The sequence below is a fragment of the Lolium rigidum genome, chromosome 5 (assembly GCF_022539505.1).
Source record: "Lolium rigidum isolate FL_2022 chromosome 5, APGP_CSIRO_Lrig_0.1, whole genome shotgun sequence".
In the NCBI taxonomy this organism is placed as follows: Eukaryota; Viridiplantae; Streptophyta; class Magnoliopsida; order Poales; family Poaceae; genus Lolium; species Lolium rigidum.
The window spans coordinates 54,234,697-54,252,481 of NC_061512.1; the positions used below are offsets into that span (position 1 = coordinate 54,234,697).

At 48.7% G+C, this 17,785-nt stretch overlaps 1 long non-coding RNA gene across 1 annotated transcript in view; it reads right to left on the reverse strand.

Moving 5' to 3' along the window:
• Positions 1-1,583: 1,583 nt before the first annotated feature.
• Positions 1,584-17,785, reverse strand: part of LOC124658181 — a 29,845-nt gene continuing 13,643 nt past the window's right edge. Inside the window, exons 2-3 of the long non-coding RNA XR_006989042.1 lie at positions 4,154-4,156; positions 1,584-1,715 (exon numbers count right to left, since the gene is read on the reverse strand). This is a non-coding gene — a long non-coding RNA (uncharacterized LOC124658181). The remainder of the gene's footprint in view (positions 1,716-4,153; positions 4,157-17,785) is intronic.

Genomic DNA, 17,785 nt, shown 5'->3' on the forward strand with positions numbered 1-17,785 from the left:
ATAAAACACGGGTTCGTGGGAGGGCCTCGCGCCCTGGACGAAATCGACGGCGGAGATCGCGCCACGTCAGCTCGATCTGACGGCCAAAAATCCAAAGCGTTGTGAGGCCCCCTATGGGGGGCATCATATACACCTTTAGATGTGATGTCAGCCTGTGGAAAGTATGGTAGAAAGATAATTTCAGGGAAGATAAAAATTGCAGGTCTGTAGGAGATTCCTGATCGGTAGAAGTGTTATCCACGCCTGCCAATAAAAAACAAAAGAAATGGTGAAGTTGGCGATTGCTTCAGACCACGAATGTATAACAACAAGGACGCCATTCAGAAATATTTACATTGTCAAACGAATGATGCCATTCACAGGGCCAAAGTTTATGCAATACTTGCAAAGAATTAAACAACAGCACAAACGCAATATCGTGAGAAGTTAGCCTGCCGGACCAATAATTAGTGGAGTGGGCTTCTTGAGTGACATCATCAGCGGACGATCTGTGCCTTCAGGATGCGTCTTCTCGTAGATCCAGGCCACATGCTCCCTCCAAAACACAGGAACATTTAAATAACCGCCTACATGCCACACTTTGACCTATGAACTTAGGCGAAACAGTTCGTGTAAAATCCTAGGATTCAGAGGTGCGTACCTTATGGATAGAGAGGCAACACCCATACTTCCGAATGCCATTGGTGTGCTCCGGATGTATACATCGTGGAGATGCTATTGGGGGAGATCCATAGCCACGCAGTTCCGGTGACGGGTGAACGGCGACTCAGGAGTCAGGAGCAGTTCGCGACGGTTCGGAATTGCAGCGAGGCAAAAGAGGCGATGGCGCGTAGAGAGGGTTCGCGAACAGCGCAGAAGCCGTCCTGACATGCATCGCGCCGGCGAGCTAGGTCCCGTCCATGGAGGAAGGAAGCGGTAAGGCGACGATAGGGGACGGTAAATAGGCCGCGGCGAGGGCGCACAGGTCATGGACAAGGGGAGAAGAGGCGGCGCGGCGAGATGAGCGGATGCGTCATGGCTGGGGAAAATAGTACACGAGACAGAGGAGCGTTCTTGGGCCAGATTCGTGTAGAGCGCACTACATAAAGGCCCGGTCAACGACAGGTCGCCAAGATCAATTCCCGGAGTAGAGGCCCTTTTACGTTGGCCCGTCCACTTCATGCAGAATCACACAGTAACAAAGGCCCGTGTTGGTGCTGCGGGACAACCAACAGATCCTGTCCGCCCATGAGCTTAATCGGACGGCTGATGATCCTAATTGCTGTGGTAGTTCCTAGCTAGATCCATTTTACTGTTTACTAATTCTCTTTGAAGATCTTGATGTAAAAAGAGAGAGTTGTATCCTACATCTTCTGTCGTGTTTGCATCTTTTACAGCCCTTGGCATCTGCTCGATCGAGACCAGCAACGTTATTTATTTCAGCCTTGCTTAAGTATTGCTATTCTTATTGACACTGCGAGAGAAGAAAAAATAATTTAAGGCATACCGAGGCACCACCTGATAAGGCTGATATGGACCGAAACACAAGCACCAGTTCTAGTTAAGCGTGAGATACTCGCTTTTTATTCAGAATCCCAGTAGCTGCACATACATTTCACGGTGCTAGGCTGCTAGCTATCTCCACCGTGGTCGATCGGATGGCATGCATGCTGCGTACACGAAAGTATGGATGCATGGCAGCTTGATGGATCCATCAACCGGCCGTCACTACGTGGCTTCTTTTACAGTACCTTTTACTTCTCATCTAGAAGGGAGAGGTAGGATTTTATTTAACGGTTAGGATTGAGTGTGACAGATTCGGCCCGGCAGCCCAGCAAGATGTCAAAAACGAAGAAAGAAGAGAACAATTTAGTACTATTGGGCCCAGTCCATCAATTAGCTAGTAATAGAGTTGACCAAGGAAACTTGGCAGACGAGCGAGCGCCGCCGCCGCCACACCAGCGACAGGAACGCCGCCGCCTCATCCACTCCGCCCTCGTCACACCAGCGATCGAAGCTGCCTCCGCCAAACCAGCGATCAGGGACGTAGTCGCCTCATCCCCTCCGCTGCTGCCACACCAGCGATCGTCGCTGCCTCCGCCACACGACCAGGGACGTCGTCGCCGCCACACCAGCGATCGATGCCGCCACATCGAGCAGGTACGCCGCCGCCTTATCCACTAGCGACTCCACCGCCCGCCCCATTCACTCCGCTGTCACGTCTACCAGCGAGCGACGCAATCGCCACATCGATAGGGTTAGTGTGCGCAAGCATTGACAGCGACATCAGACCTCCTTGGAAAACAGTCCATGAACGATTGTTATTACAAGCTCACATGATATGATCTGTGAAGCAGGACGTCACATGTCCTTCTGATAACAGTCCATGATTGATATAAAAAAGCTACAGCTCAACTCCCTCCTGGCTAATTCCTCTCGCGATGAAACTTCATGATTCTCGAATCAGGAAGAGCAGACATAATTGCACAGCTAATTGGAATCTGTAGCTGTTATTTCTGAGCAAATAATCTGGTATATTATAGAGCTTTTTTTTGTAATGAAGAAACAAAGTATTGTACTGATACATTTGTGCTGTGTTGAGTGGAGTATATTATAAATCTTTTTTGTAAGACATGATTTATTTGACTAGTAACATGAATTTTATTTTTATGTTTGTGGTTATCAGACATGGATTGTCAAGGCAATGGCGAGGAGGAGCAAGTATCACCTTGTGGTTAGCAAGACCTTTAGAAGTGAGGACGAAGGATATAGTTCTATAATAAGCACACAAAGGTCAAAGGTTTCAGTGTTTGGAAGGAGGAGGTGAAGTGTTTGCCAGCATACGGACTCGATTCAGGCAGCTTTACACGTGCTTTAAAGAAGGATACCGTACATTGGGGAACTTCGAAAGACCTGAACCAAAAAGAACTTCAAAAACGATCTGAGCTGACTGCGAGTACCGGAGAATGGTCCGTGAAGGATTTTGAGGAAAAGCATAACCATGCACTCGTACTTGTGGTAGCAGTTTTGCAATGTTATTACATGAGATCTATTTGTTGCTGAAACTAAATGTGCTTGCAAAAAATTCTACTTATTTAGCTTATTGTACTTGGTACTTATTTGCTGTCAAACATGACATTTGGAGCGATGTCAACCGCGATTATGTTTCACATATGGTGCTGTCAAAATAGCTTTCCTTTTTATTTGTTGTCAAACAAGACATTTTGAGTGGTTCAGCTTATATGCAGTCAAAATTTGGCCCAACTTCAGAATTTGGCTCAACTGGAACATCAGAATAGGTCAGCTTACCGAACTCCAAATTTAATTTACATATTCCCAGGCACAATGAAAATACAAAAATGAATAATATGAATTAAACAAACTTAGCTGCCAGCTTTCTATCTCAAACCGAATGACAAATTGGATTAAACACTAGTACCAAACTGAATTAAACATAAAAAAGTACCAAACATTACAAACTGAATTAAACACCGGAGAGAAGTTGTTCATAGCAAACTCCAATCATGCCTCGCCATGAAGACCATGACCTGTGTCGTCGATCTTGCCACGCCATGTCAATTTTGGTGCAAAGATGAGTAAAACGAGCCGCTCCATGCATGTCAACACAAAGGTACCTATACCTTGATTTGGCGGAACAAACATTGATGATGCGGCCACACTAGCAGACTGAATAGATGATGAAACAACAACATTTGTCACCCAACTAGTTAAAGATGGACCAGCAGGAGGAGGCTGAAATGGCTGCGTTGATGAACATACTGGATGCAAGAAACAAAGCACTGATAAATCAGACATTAACATGAAATTATTTCTAGAAACATACATGTTGTGGAAACATTTGAAAAAGAAGGAACACCAGGGCCTTCGACAACATCACATCGCCCCACTACCATCCCTACTCTTCCAAAGCCGTGTCCTCTCACCTATTTTCCTAACCACCACACGCCGCTGTGTCCGCGTGAGGACACGGCCGCCCTGGTTCCTGGCACAAGGAGCACAATTAAGCAACTTGCAGCATTCAACGGTTAAAATGATCTGCTCAGATATCCCATCACCAAGGTAAATTACAACTACTGAACTCCGTGTTTACTTCTAATTCTCTATTTCATTCAAACCATGGAGGCAAATACGCAGCTTACTACTACAGTAGTACACCCTTATCTATGTCATGCCATTGATTTTAATTTTCAATAATAATGATGAATTGGGCCAGGGCAGCAAAACCAAAGCTATTTCACAGTGTTATGACATTCGGTGACAGTGAATACTAGCGAAACAAGATGAAAAGAATATGTGGGTTCTGTTTTCATCTTAGTGTGCTTAATCCATGGAACATTTGCACTACATCACAACTATGCAAGGTACATATGGCTACTAACTCGATGCAAGGTAAATGCTCTTTAATTTTCTATACTGGACTATCCCCTGAAGTTTTGAGCAACTGTGATCTCCTCTTGGTGATACATAATTTTAGCCAAAAGGCAAAAGTACTTCAATGATCTAGCAGCATATTATTATATCGTATTCGGTATACCATGCTAGTTGACTAAGTACAACTAGTGATCACTTGTTTTTTTGTTAATAGTGTTGACGAGGATGCTCACTCAGCTACAGGTTCATTTTAATTCAGGATATACCAAATGATTGAACAATGTGATTACTGATAACAGACAAATTGCAACCGCAGCAAGCATAACAGTTCAATACTATATAATATGTAAGCAAAACGCTCTAATTAGAAAGATGTTTGTGTTTCAAACTACAATTCGGTAATAAATCTGAGGCTAATGGTACCAACCCTTGATGCTATGGTTCGTACATGACGATCACAAATCTGTAAGAGCCTAGATAAAATGGACGGATGATTAGTTGCTTACCAGGTCGTAGCTGGCGGGCTCGACGTAGCCAGGGGACCCCTCCTCCCCGGTGTGCAGCGGCGTGTCGCAGCACACGCACCAGGTCACGCCGCAGGGCCATGAGGAGCAAGAAGGACCGACGCTGGAGAAGGATAAGCATCAGCGACGCCTTCGACCACCAAAACACGCGCCGGGGACGCCTCCTCCTTCCATTCCGCTTCCCAAAGTTACTTCGTCACCCTCCTACCGTCTCCTGCGCCACCGCAGAGCCGGTACGGGCGGCTCGTCGTGATGAACGCCAAACCCCGCTCGTGGAACCGCGCAACGAAATCGGCCGCCTTCGCGAGCGAGGACGCCGTTGCCGAGGATCTTGGATCGGCTGTGAGGCAAGGACGCGCGCGGCGGGGACAGGTAAGTCATGGGGAAGGAGGCGGCGGAAGGGGGAGGTGGAGATCCCGCCAAGCATGGCGGCTGTAGGGGCCGCGGCGGCTGCGGCGCTGGAGTTGCGAAAGCGAATGATCGTCGGCGGCATCCCAACCAACGAGCTCACGGAAGAACAAGGGTTAGTGCAATCCCGTCCCCTCCAGCGCTGCCCAGGGATTGCACATGGGCTGGGGCGTCTACTGGACTGGGGCCCGGCTACGGTCTTTTTCTTTTTTGGTACCAAAATTGGCAGAGGTATGATACATACTGCTCACGTTTTGGAGAGAAGTATGAATTTTTTTAAGCCTTTAGATGGACGTAAATGGAGGACTATTATTCACTTGAGGGTACACTACAGGAATGGCTCGCTGCGCCGACGGCCGTGGCGTACGCCGACGGCCAAATGTCGGGGCCGTCGGCGTACGTCCGGTCCATGGCAGCGGCCCATCGAGCCCCTCGGCGTAGAGAGGGCTACGCCGACGGCCACCCTCGGCGTACTAAAGGCCGTCGGCGTAGCACTAGCATGTGCTCCGGTCCCGCTCCGGCCGTGACGGCCCGGTCACGGCGTCAGCGAGGCGCCGAGGGCCACCCTCGGCATAGGGCATCACCCACCTATGCCGACGGCCACCCTCGGCATACATATTTTTTTCTTTTTTTCTTCTCGGTCATTAACTTTATATTATGTTTGTTTTATTTATGTACTAGTATGAATTATGTAAAAATAGTTACTTTTTTAAAGAAAAAAATGGTAGATGGCTTATGTAGATCCCACGAGTGACGCTCTTCGTAGACGGGTCGACGGGATCCAGTAGGCCCAACATCTGCTATCGATGTACATATGTCCTAAAACAAAGGAAAAAAGTCCATTGCTAACCCTAACTCTAACCCTAACCCTAACCCTAAGGGTAGATTTGCGGGGTCCAATCCCCCTAGGGTTTCCCTAGATACAAACCACCGGAGCGTCCGAATCGCTGGAAACTCCTGCTACGGCTCATCCGGGGCCTATTTCATTCCAAACCTATGGTTTCCATGTGCATATGTCCTAAACAAAGCAAAGAAATTAAAAAAATCCATTGGTGAACCCCGGCACGAAAAAAGCTATAGGGGTAGATCCGCAAGGTCCCGGCCTAGGGTTTCCCAAGATACGGATCACCGGAGCGTCGGAATCGCTTGAAAACTTGCATTTGTCCCTAACATATGTGTACAAGTGTGATGTAAGGTTTGTCTAACCTTGCATGTACCCGGCGTTGACGATTTCCGCATACATGGGCCCACGCTTGGTAAAATCCGAGGATTTGTATGTGGAAACTCCTGCTACGGCTCATCCGGGGCCTATTTCATTCCAAACCTATGGTTTCCATGTGCATATGTCCTAAACAAAGCAAAGCAAATAAAAAAATCCATTGGTAAACCCTCGCACGGAGAAAGCTATAGGGGTAGATCTGCGGGGTCCCCGCCCTAGGGTTTCCCAAGATACGGATCACCGGAGCGTCGGAATCGCTTGAAAACTTGCATTTGTCCCTAACATATGTGTACAATTGTGATGTAAGGTTTGTCTAACCTTGCATGTATCCGGCGTTGACGATTTCCGCATACATTGGCCCGCACTTGGTAAAATCCAGGATATGTATGTGAAAACTCCTGCTACGGCTCATCTGTGGCCTATTTTATTCCAAACCTATGGTTTCCATGTGCATATGTCCTAAACAAAGCAAAGAAATTAAAAAAATCCATTGGTGAACCCTCGCACGAAAAAAGCTATAGGGGTAGATCCGCAAGGTCCCCGGCCTAGGGTTTCCCGGGATACGGATCACCGGAGCGTCGGAATCGCTTGAAAACTTGCATTTGTCCCTAACATATGTGTACAAGTGTGATGTAAGGTTTGTCTAACCTTGCATGTACCCGGCGTTGACGATTTCCGCATACATGGGCCCACACTTGGTAAAATCCGGGATTTGTATGTGGAAACTCCTGCTACGGCTCATCCGGGGCCTATTTCATTCCAAACCTATGGTTTCCATGTGCATATGTCCTAAACAAAGCAAAGCAAATAAAAAAATCCATTGGTAAACCCTCGCACGGAGAAAGCTATAGGGGTAGATCTGCAGGGTCCCCGCCCTAGGGTTTCCCAAGATACAGATCACCGGAGCGTCGAAATCGCTTGAAAACTTGCATTTGTCCCTAACATATGTGTACAAGTGTGATGTAAGGTTTGTCTAACCTTGCATGTACCCGGCGTTGATGATTTCCGCATACATGGGCCCACACTTGGAAAAATCCAGGATCTGTATGTGAAAACTCCTGCTACGGCTCATCTGTGGCCTATTTTATTCCAAACCTATGGTTTCCATGTGCATATGTCCTAAACAAAGCAAAGAAAATAAAAAAATCCATTGGTAAACCCTCGCACGGAAAAAGCTATAGGGGTAGATCTGCGGGGTCCCCGCCCTAGGGTTTCCCAAGATACAGATCACTCGGAGCGTCGGAATCGCTGGAAAACTTGCATTTGTCCCTAACATATGTGTACAAGTGTGATGTAAGGTTTGTCTAACCTTGCATGTACCCGGCGTTGATGATTTCCGCATACATGGGCCCGCACTTGGAAAAATCCAGGATCTGTATGTGAAAACTCCTGCTACGGCTCATCTGTGGCCTATTTTATTCCAAACCTATGGTTTCCATGTGCATATGTCCTAAACAAAGCAAAGAAAATAAAAAAATCCATTGGTAAACCCTCGCACGGAAAAAGCTATAGGGGTAGATCCGCAGGGTCCCCGCCCTAGGGTTTCCCAAGATACGGATCACCGGAGCGTCGGAATCGCTTGAAAACTTGCATTTGTCCCTAACATATGTGTACAAGTGTGATGTAAGGTTTGTCTAACCTTGCATGTACCCGGCGTTGACGATTTCCGCATACATGGGCCCACACTTGGTAAAATCCAGGATTTGTATGTGGAAACTCCTGCTACGGCTCATCCGGGGCCTATTTCATTCCAAACCCATGTGCATATGTCCTAAACAAAGCAAAGAAAATAAAAAAATCCATTGCTAAACCCTCGCACGGAAAAAGCTATAGGGGTAGATCTGCAGGGTCCCCGGCCTAGGGTTTCCCAAGATACAGATCACCGGAGCGTCGGATCGCTTGAAAACTTGCATTTGTCCCTAACATATGTGTACAAGTGTGATGTAAGGTTTTTCTAACCTTGCATGTACCCGGCGTTGACGATTTCCGCATACATGGGCTAGCACTTGGTGAAATGCAGGATCTGTATGTGGAAACTCCCGCCACGTTAAAGCAAACGGAGCCAAAAAATCGAGCGGAGCCGCGTGGCATCATTTTATGTGTCCTAGTAACCACTGCAAAAGACGGAACTGGGATACGGCAATTATCTTGGAAAACCCTTCACGAACAGGGCTATCTCGTCCGGAGTTCTATGGCTTTTAGGGGAAATGAGTAGGAAACGGCCCGTTTCACCACATAGTTTGTCGGAACGAGGCCATATTAGGCACGTGCGTGGGCCTTAGGATGGGAAGCAAGGCCCCGGTCGCGGATTTCCAATCCGAACCACGGGCGACGGTTTTTCCATTTTCGGGGTGCCGGAAGGGCTTTTTTTGTGAAGCAGCTACATGGTGCGCATTTCAGTATCGCGCGGGACCTCCGCGCAGCGGTAGGATACCTCCTACGCACCACCTATCACATGCCATATGCGTGCGGAAGCCATCTGGGAATCCCACCCGCTTCCTGCGGTGCCCCGCCGAATCCGCTGGAAACTGACCGGATTTTAACTGGGGCGACACTTTCCTTCGCTCAATAAATGGAGGGAAAAATGTTTTTAGGTCTAGGACGCGTCATTTTATGTGCTAAATGTTTTCCGTTTCGCGCGTTGGCGGACGGGTGCACGCGCGCGCCCGTACGGCCATACCGCATGTCCCGGTGGCCCCGTTTTGCGCAGGTTGGAAAAGCAAACGGAGCCAAAAATCGAGCGGAGCCGCGTGGCGTCATTTTATGTGTCCTAGTAACCACTGCAAAAGACGGAACTGGGATACGGCAATTATCTTGAAAAACCCTTCACGAAAAGGGCTATCACGTCCGGAGTTCTATGGCTTTTAGGGGAAATGAGTAGGAAACGGCCCGTTTCACCACATAGTTTGTCGGAACGAGGCCATATTTGGCACGTGCGTGGGCCTTAGGATGGGAAGCAAGCCCCGGTCGCGGATTTCCAATCCGAACCACGGGCGACGGTTTTTCTATTTTCGGGGTGCCGGAAGGGCTTTTTTTTGTGAAGGAGCTGCATGGTGCGCATTTCAGTATCGCGCGGGACCTCCGCGCGGCGGTATGATACCTCCTACGCACCACCTATCACATGCCATATGCGCGCGGAAGCCATCTGGGAATCCCACCCGCTTCCTGCGGTGTCCCGCCGAATCCGCTGGAAACTGACCGGATTTGAACTGGGGCGACACTTTCCTTCGCTCAATAAATGGAGGGAAAAAAAATTTAGGTCGAGGACGCGTCATATTATGTGCTAAATGTTTTCCGTTTCGCGCGTTGGCGGACGGGTGCACGCGCGCGCCCGGTACGGCCATACCGCATGTCCCGGCGGCCCCGTTTTGCGCGGTTGGCAAAGCAAACGGAGCCAAAAAATCGAGCGGAGCCGCGTGGCGTCATTTTATGTGTCCTAGTAACCACCTGCAGAAGACGGAACTGGGATACGGCAATTATCTTGAAAAACCCTTCACGAATAGGGCTATCACGTCCGGAGTTCTATGGCTTTTAGGGAAAATGAGTAGGAAACGGCCCGTTTCACCACATAGTTTGTCGGAACGAGGCCATATTTGGCACGTGCGTGGGCCTTAGGATGAGAAGCATGGCCCCGGTCGCGGATTTCGAATCCGAACCACGGGCGACGGTTTTTCCATTTTCGGGGTGCCGGAAGGGCTTTTTTTGTGAAGGAGCTGCATGGTGCGCATTTCAGTATCGCGCGGGACCTCCGCGCGGCGGTATGATACCTCCTACGCACCACCTATCACATGCCATATGCGCGCGGAAGCCATCTGGGAATCCCACCCGCTTCTGCGGTGTCCCGCCGAATCCGCCTGAAGCCGACCGGATTTGAAGCTGGGGCGACACTTTCCTTCACTCAATAAATGGAGGGAAAAATGTTTTTAGGTCGAGGACACGTCATTTTATGTGCTAAATGTTTTCCGTTTCGCGCGTTGGCGGACGGGTGCACGCGCGCGCCCGGTACGGCCATACCGCATGTCCCGGCGGCCCCGTTTTGCGCAGTTGGCAAAGCAAACGGAGCCAAAAAATCGAGCGGAGCCGCGTGGCGTCATTTTATGTGTCCTAGTAACCACTGCAAAAGACGGAACTGGGATACGGCAATTATCTTGAAAAACCCTTCACGAATAGGGCTATCACGTCCGGAGTTCTATGGCTTTTAGGGGAAATGAGTAGGAAACGGCCCGTTTCACCACATAGTTTGACGGAACGAGGCCATATTTGGCACGTGCGTGGGCCTTAGGATGGGAAGCAAGGCCCCGGTCGCGGATTTCCAATCCGAACCACGGGCGACGGTTTTTCCATTTTCGGGGTGCCGGGAAGGGCTTTTTTGTGAAGGAGCTGCATGGTGCGCATTTCGGTATCGCGCGGGACCTCCGCGCGGCGGTATGATACCTCCTACGCACCACCTATCACATGCCATATGCGCGCGGAAGCCATCTGGGAATCCCACCCGCTTCCTGCGGTGTCCCGCCGAATCCGCTGGAAACTGACCGGATTTGAACTGGGGCGACACTTTCCTTCGCTCAATAAATGGAGGGAAAAATGTTTTTAGGTCGAGGACGCGTCATTTTATATGCTAAATGTTTTCCGTTTCGTGCGTTGGCGGACGGGTGCACGCGCGCGCCCGGTACGGCCATACCGCATGTCCCGGCGGCCCCGTTTTGCGCAGTTGGCAAAGCAAACGGAGCCAAAAAATCGAGCGGAGCCGCGTGGCGTCATTTTATGTGTCCTAGTAACCACTGCAAAAGACGGAACTGGGATACGACAATTATCTTGAAAAACCCTTCACGAATAGGGCTATCACGTCCGGAGTTCTATGGCTTTTAGGGGAAATGAGTAGGAAACGGCCCGTTTCACCACATAGTTTGTCGGAACGAGGCCATATTTGGCACGTGCGTGGGCCTTAGGATGGGAAGCATGGCCCCGGTCGCGGATTTCCAATCCGAACCACGGGCGACGGTTTTTCCATTTTCGGGGTGCCGGAAGGGCTTTTTTTGTGAAGGAGCTGCATGGTGCGCATTTCAGTATCGCGCGGGACCTCCACGCGGCGGTATGATACCTCCTACGCACCACCTATCACATGCCATATGCGCACGGAAGCCATCTGGGAATCCCACCCGCTTCCTGCGGTGTCCCGCCGAATCCGCTGAGACCGACCGGATTTGAACTGGGGCAACACTTTCCTTCGCTCAATAAATGGAGGGAAAAATGTTTTTAGGTCGAGGACACGTCATTTTATGTGCTAAATGTTTTCCGTTTCACGCGTTGGCGGACGGGTGCACGCGCGCGCCCGGTACGGCCATACCGCATGTCCCGGCGGCCCCGTTTTGCGCAGTTGGCAAAGCAAACGGAGCCAAAAAATCGAGCGGAGCCGCGTGGCGTCATTTTATGTGTCCTAGTAACCACTGCAAAAGACGGAACTGGGATACGGCAATTATCTTGAAAAACCCTTCACGAATAGGGCTATCACGTCCGGAGTTCTATGGCTTTTAGGGGAAATGAGTAGGAAACGGCCCGTTTCACCACATAGTTTGTCGGAACGAGGCCATATTTGGCACGTGCGTGGGCCTTAGGATGGGAAGCAAGGCCCCGGTCGCGTATTTCCAATCCGAACCACGGGCGACGGTTTTTCCATTTTCGGGGTGCCGGAAGGGCTTTTTTTTGTGAAGGAGCTGCATGGTGCGCATTTCAGTATCGCGCGGGACCTCCGCGCGGCGGTATGATACCTCCTACGCACCACCTATCACATGCCATATGCGCGCGGAAGCCATCTGGGAATCCCACCCGCTTCCTGCGGTGTCCCGCCGAATCCGCTGGAAACTGACCGGATTTGAGCCGGGCGACACTTTCCTTCGCTCAATAAATGGAGGGAAAAATGTTTTTAGGTCTAGGACGCGTCATTTTATGTGCTAAATGTTTTCCGTTTCGCGCGTTGGCGGACGGGTGCACACGCGCGCCCGGTACGGCCATACCGCATGTCCCGGCGGCCCCGTTTTGCGCAGTTGGCAAAGCAAACGGAGCCAAAAAAATCGAGCGGAGCCGCGTGGCGTCATTTTATGTGTCATAAAAAGGCAGAGTAAAGTCACGGGGGCAGCTGTCATCGGACGCCGGTCAAAGGGGTAGATCTGACTCTCGGCATATCCCCACGCGCCTTAGCTAGATCTATTATAATTATATATTATTATTATTATTATTATTATTATTATATTGACCTATTCTTAACATATATATTAGTATATTATATTCATATGAGCAAGGGAGTCAATCTTTCGACGGGAAAAGTCACCGGGCTCAAGAGTCACGACTATCATATATGGATTGAGCGGCTGATGCCGGTGATGCTTCGAGGGTATCTCCCCGAGAAAATATGGCGAGTGCTCGCGGAGTTGAGCCATTTCTTCCGCACGCTCCGTGCTAAGCGGATATGTCCTATGGTTATTGAGAAGCTCGCAAGTTCAAGTGCCGGAGTTGCTATGCAATTTGGAGATGATCTTTCCGCCAGTGCTTCTTTACTCCGATGGCACATCTCATTGTGCACCTCGCAAACGAGGCACTCTTGGGTGGCCCGGTGCAGTTTCGGTGGCAGCTTTGTATTGAGAGAGAGTTCAAGTATATTCGGAAGATAACCGGAAACAAAGCCAAGATTGAAGCATGCATAGCTCGAGGCAACGTGCCTTCGGGAGATGGCAGATGCCGCAACAACGTACTATCCTGATGAAGTTCCCACTCCGCATAACCCGGTCTCTCGTTACAATGTCGACGTGCCCATGAATGACCCCAAGCTTCAACTATTCCAATGTCCTGGTGGCAAGGCTGGTAAAGGACAAAAATATAGATTGGAGAGGGAAGAGAAGGATTGCATAATGCTCTATGTGCTTATGAACATGAAGGAAGTGGTGGGGGGACGACGATGATGGCGGTCACGATTTCATTAGGTAACATGGTGTACAAATTACTTTGTACCTAGTTTCGATCTCCTACGTGGTCTCGGTCTAATGCTTATTGTATCCTTTCAGCGAATTCACGGATGAACAGTGGTGGCGAACGACAGATCCCACGGGCGCGGAGTTGGACACTCTACTGAAAGAGGGTGCTCCCGGAGTAAAAATAAACTTTGTGTCTTGGTTCATGAAAAAAGTAATGTCTAAGATGTCCCTCTTACCTACCAATATGTGACTTGTCCCTGTTATTCCATGTAACTAATGCACACAACAAATTTGAACCGTGCTTGTAGGGAGCTGATGCAAACGTTGAGATGACAGATGAGTTGAGATGTGTATCCCAAGGTTGTAACCGTGACGTCATGAAGTATGAAAAGTATGACGTGAATGGGTTTCGCTTCCATACAGAGACACACCGAAGGGCCGGCGAATCCAAAACGATAAATACTGGTGTCTTCACTAGAGGATCCGATACCTTTGATTACTACGGGAGGTTAGAGAATGTATACGAGCTAACCTTCAATCGTACAAACAAACAACTCAATCTCGTTGTGTTCAAGTGTCATTGGTTCGACCCAAGAGGTGGACAGAGAGTTACCAAGTCCATTGGGTTAGTAGAAGTTAAGCCTTCCACCACCTATGCCGGAGCCGATGTCTATATTGTTGCTCACCAAGCCAAGCAAGTTTATTATTTGCCGTACCCATGCCGTAAAGCGGCACTCAACGGCTGGGAAGTCGTGTTCAGGTATCGCCACATGGTAACCTACCGATTCCCTCCGAGGACGATTACAACAACATTGACCCTGTAACATATGAGGGAATTTTCTATCAAGAGGAAGAGGACTTCGGGCACTTTGAGTTAGAATGTGTTCTTGAAGAGGACCTCAGGAACGAGAACGATGCAGAACCTCGTGGTGAGTCAGTGGTGGATCTAAAGGACATAGATATGCTCGAGAAGTTACAAGTGGAAGATGATAGCGATGATGAGCCTCCACCCATCTATCAGGCTCCAACTTACTACTCAAAAGATAGTGATAGTGATAGTGACAAGGAGAAAGAAAATGAGATTGTCAATGAGATTGATGACGGCTGGTGAGGGTCTTTTATGTGTTTATGCTTCTTATATATTTTTCAACATGCTTAATAATTGTTTAGTGTCTTTATGCTTAGTATTTATATATTTTTCAACATGCTTCTTAATTGCAAAGTGTCTTTATGCTTAGTATTTATATTTTTTTCAACATGCTTCTTAATTGTTTAGTGTCTTTATGCTTACTATTTATATATTTTTCAACATGCTTCTTAATTGTTTTCTCTTTCTCAATGCAGGTGATTGAACAATATGAGCGGCGGCAAGGAGGACTCGTCGAGCTTGCTTAAGAAGATGCAACAGTGCAAGAACAATGTTAGAAGGAGTGGGAGGGAACCGCGTCGCAATCCGCGTTACGAGGACGGCGCGGAAGGAGGAGGAGGACGAGGACGAGGACGGGGACGAGGTGGTGGAGCTGGAGGTCGAGCTGGAGGTGGAGGTGGCTTGGGAGGAGCTGGAGGTGGAGCTGGAGGTGGAGGTGGCGGTTGACAAGGGATTAACTTGTCAATGCCTATGGATTGTAGGCTAGGGTTTAGTTAGAAGTAGAGGGCAAGTAGATCTCGAAGGTTTCAGCCGAAAAGTACTCGACGAATATGAAAACTAAGGTTTGCGTACAATGATTCGATGATCTTTCGTCCCTCGACCCCCCTTTATATAGGTGGAGCCGAGGGATTCGTGCTATACAAGGATTACGAGTCCGGGATGGTTTCTAACTCATCCCGCCAGATTACAAATAACACTTCCTATTACAACTCTATCTTTTCCTTAAATACATCTTGGGCTCTCGAGTCTTCTTATTCTTCGGGTAGTGGGCCTTCAATAAACCCCGGGTACTATATTAGGCAGGCCCATTTGGGATGCCTATGTCAGTAGCTCCCGAGATTTTGCTTGAATCATAGAGTCGTGGAAAATCTCTACTCGTTTATTTTTACTCGAAAGCTCTAACTTTCATACTTTTTCTCATAAAATTCTATATTGTACAGGGATATTGGTAGTTGGGGCTAGTTCATCCGACGGATCGTGTACTAGTTAACTGCTCTAGTGGCAATCCGCAAAAACCTACTTCAAAATCACGTCCCCGGACATGATTTCGGGATACTGGTGTAAACTTCGACAGGCGCCGCTTAAGGTCTTACCATTCTGTCGAGTCCCAGTCAAATTTATCGAGTACCTAACGCGTCCGTTAGGATTTTTCTTCGTATCTGTTGATACGGATAAAAGTAGCAGAGCTGCAGTCTTTGGCGATGCCACGCCCAGCAGAATAGGTCCGGGGTCTTACCTTCGCAATTTTGCGGCATTCGAAATTGATCGCAACTTCGGCGTTCTGAGAATATATTGTCGAGTGCTTTTCCGGCTGTTGGAATGGCACATTTTATCGAGTAAAATATGACTTATATTGCTCTCCCGATGGGAGTATATGTAGAGTTAATTATAACTCGAAATATACTCTCTTGCTGTTTTTATTTTTCCTTTGTGAACTTCATCGGGCACGCGAACAGCGTTCCCGATGGGAGTAGCTCTCGAGGCTACAGCCAAGAACTTGTGCTTGGTTGTAGGCTCAACATTTTAGTCCACCTTGTCGCTATATTGCCATTATCTCCTGATATTCTTTCCTCCTTCTTCTTCTCTCTTTCTTTTTCCTCTATTTTTTTTTTTTTTTATATTTGCCGGGTGCGCAAACAGCGCTCCTGATGGGAGTAGCCCCCGAGGCTACAGCCAAGAACTTGTGCTTGACTGTAGGCTCAACATTTTCTATATTTGCCATTGTCGAAATTTTACTTTTATCGAAGTAGCCCCCGAGCATTTGGGCAAAAACTTGTTTCTGACCAAAGGCTCCCGATGCATTCTAATAACTTATCCTGTCGCCATTCTCCTTTCTCTTGTCGACATATTTTCCCTTGTCGAATTTTCTTCAACTCCATCTATTGCCGAGATTTTTCTGTTTTGTGGGTCCATGGTTTCCACCATGCTGACACGTCGTGCAAGTGGGGGACACACGTCCTCCGCTTTTTCTGGCGCACGTACTGTAACGCCTATCCCAGAGAAAATACTTTTTTGCCCTTGTGTCTAGAAGATCTATTCTCACCACACGATTTCCTCATCCAACGGCACACCGCTTCACCCAATTCTTATATAAACCTCGTCTTCAACCTCCGTTCATCCTTGCTTGCGCCGCTCACCTGTTCCTCTTCGCAAAACTTCCTTGCACCCAAGTCTCTCCGATTTTTCCGCTCTCGCATACATTGCTCAATCCGCCGCCGTGGATGCCACCGCGTGCGCGTTTGACTCGCCACAAGCACTCCGCAGTCCGCGATGGCCGCCGAAGATCTTGAGTGGGAGAGATCCAAAATCTCCAATCAAGACGCCAACCTCGATGAAAAGGCTTGGCCTCGATGAAGAAGGAAGGCGCCATCCGCTTTCCCAGTGAAGAAAGCTATCCCAAGCCTCCAATGGAGTATCGGGTTAGTTTTGTTGATCATCTTATCCGCGGCCTCTCTACCCCAATCCATGATTTCCTCCGCGGCCTTCTTTTCGTTTATGGGATTCAATTGCATCATCTGACCCCCAATTCCATCCTTCACATTTCTATTTTTATCACCCTTTGCGAATGCTTTCTTGGAGTCGCTCCTAATTGGGCTCTTTGGAAACGCATCTTCTGCATCCGCCGCAATGGCTCCCACAACGTCACTTATAACATAGGTGGCGTTGTTATCCGTGATTCGCACCGATGTCGATTATTTCGACGTCAAGTTTCCTGATTCTGTCCAAGGATGGCGCAAGAGGTGGCTTTACATTCACGAAGAAAGCGCCAACTCCGTTGAGCACAACATAATTCCCTTCGACGGAATGCCAAAATTCAGCGCCGTCGCTCCCGGGATGCCGAAGCTTCGAAGAAGAGAAAAGGCGACAGAGGCGCTCATGTCTCGCATTCGTCGCCTTCAAAATACTCGAGGCAAGGAGCTATCTCGGTGTTCAAATCACCGCCTACTTCCTTAGGATTAGAGTGCAGCCTCTTCAGTGCTCGCAAAATCCCCTTTGGACGTACTCGGTAAAAATGACGCCAACAGTAATCTCCGGTGACCTTTCCACCAAGGACTTGGAGAAGTTGGTTCGAAGACTTTCTCGCTCGGGCAAAGATCCAGTTCCTTCTTCTTGTCGCGTGGAACCATACAGCTCCACCAATCCACTC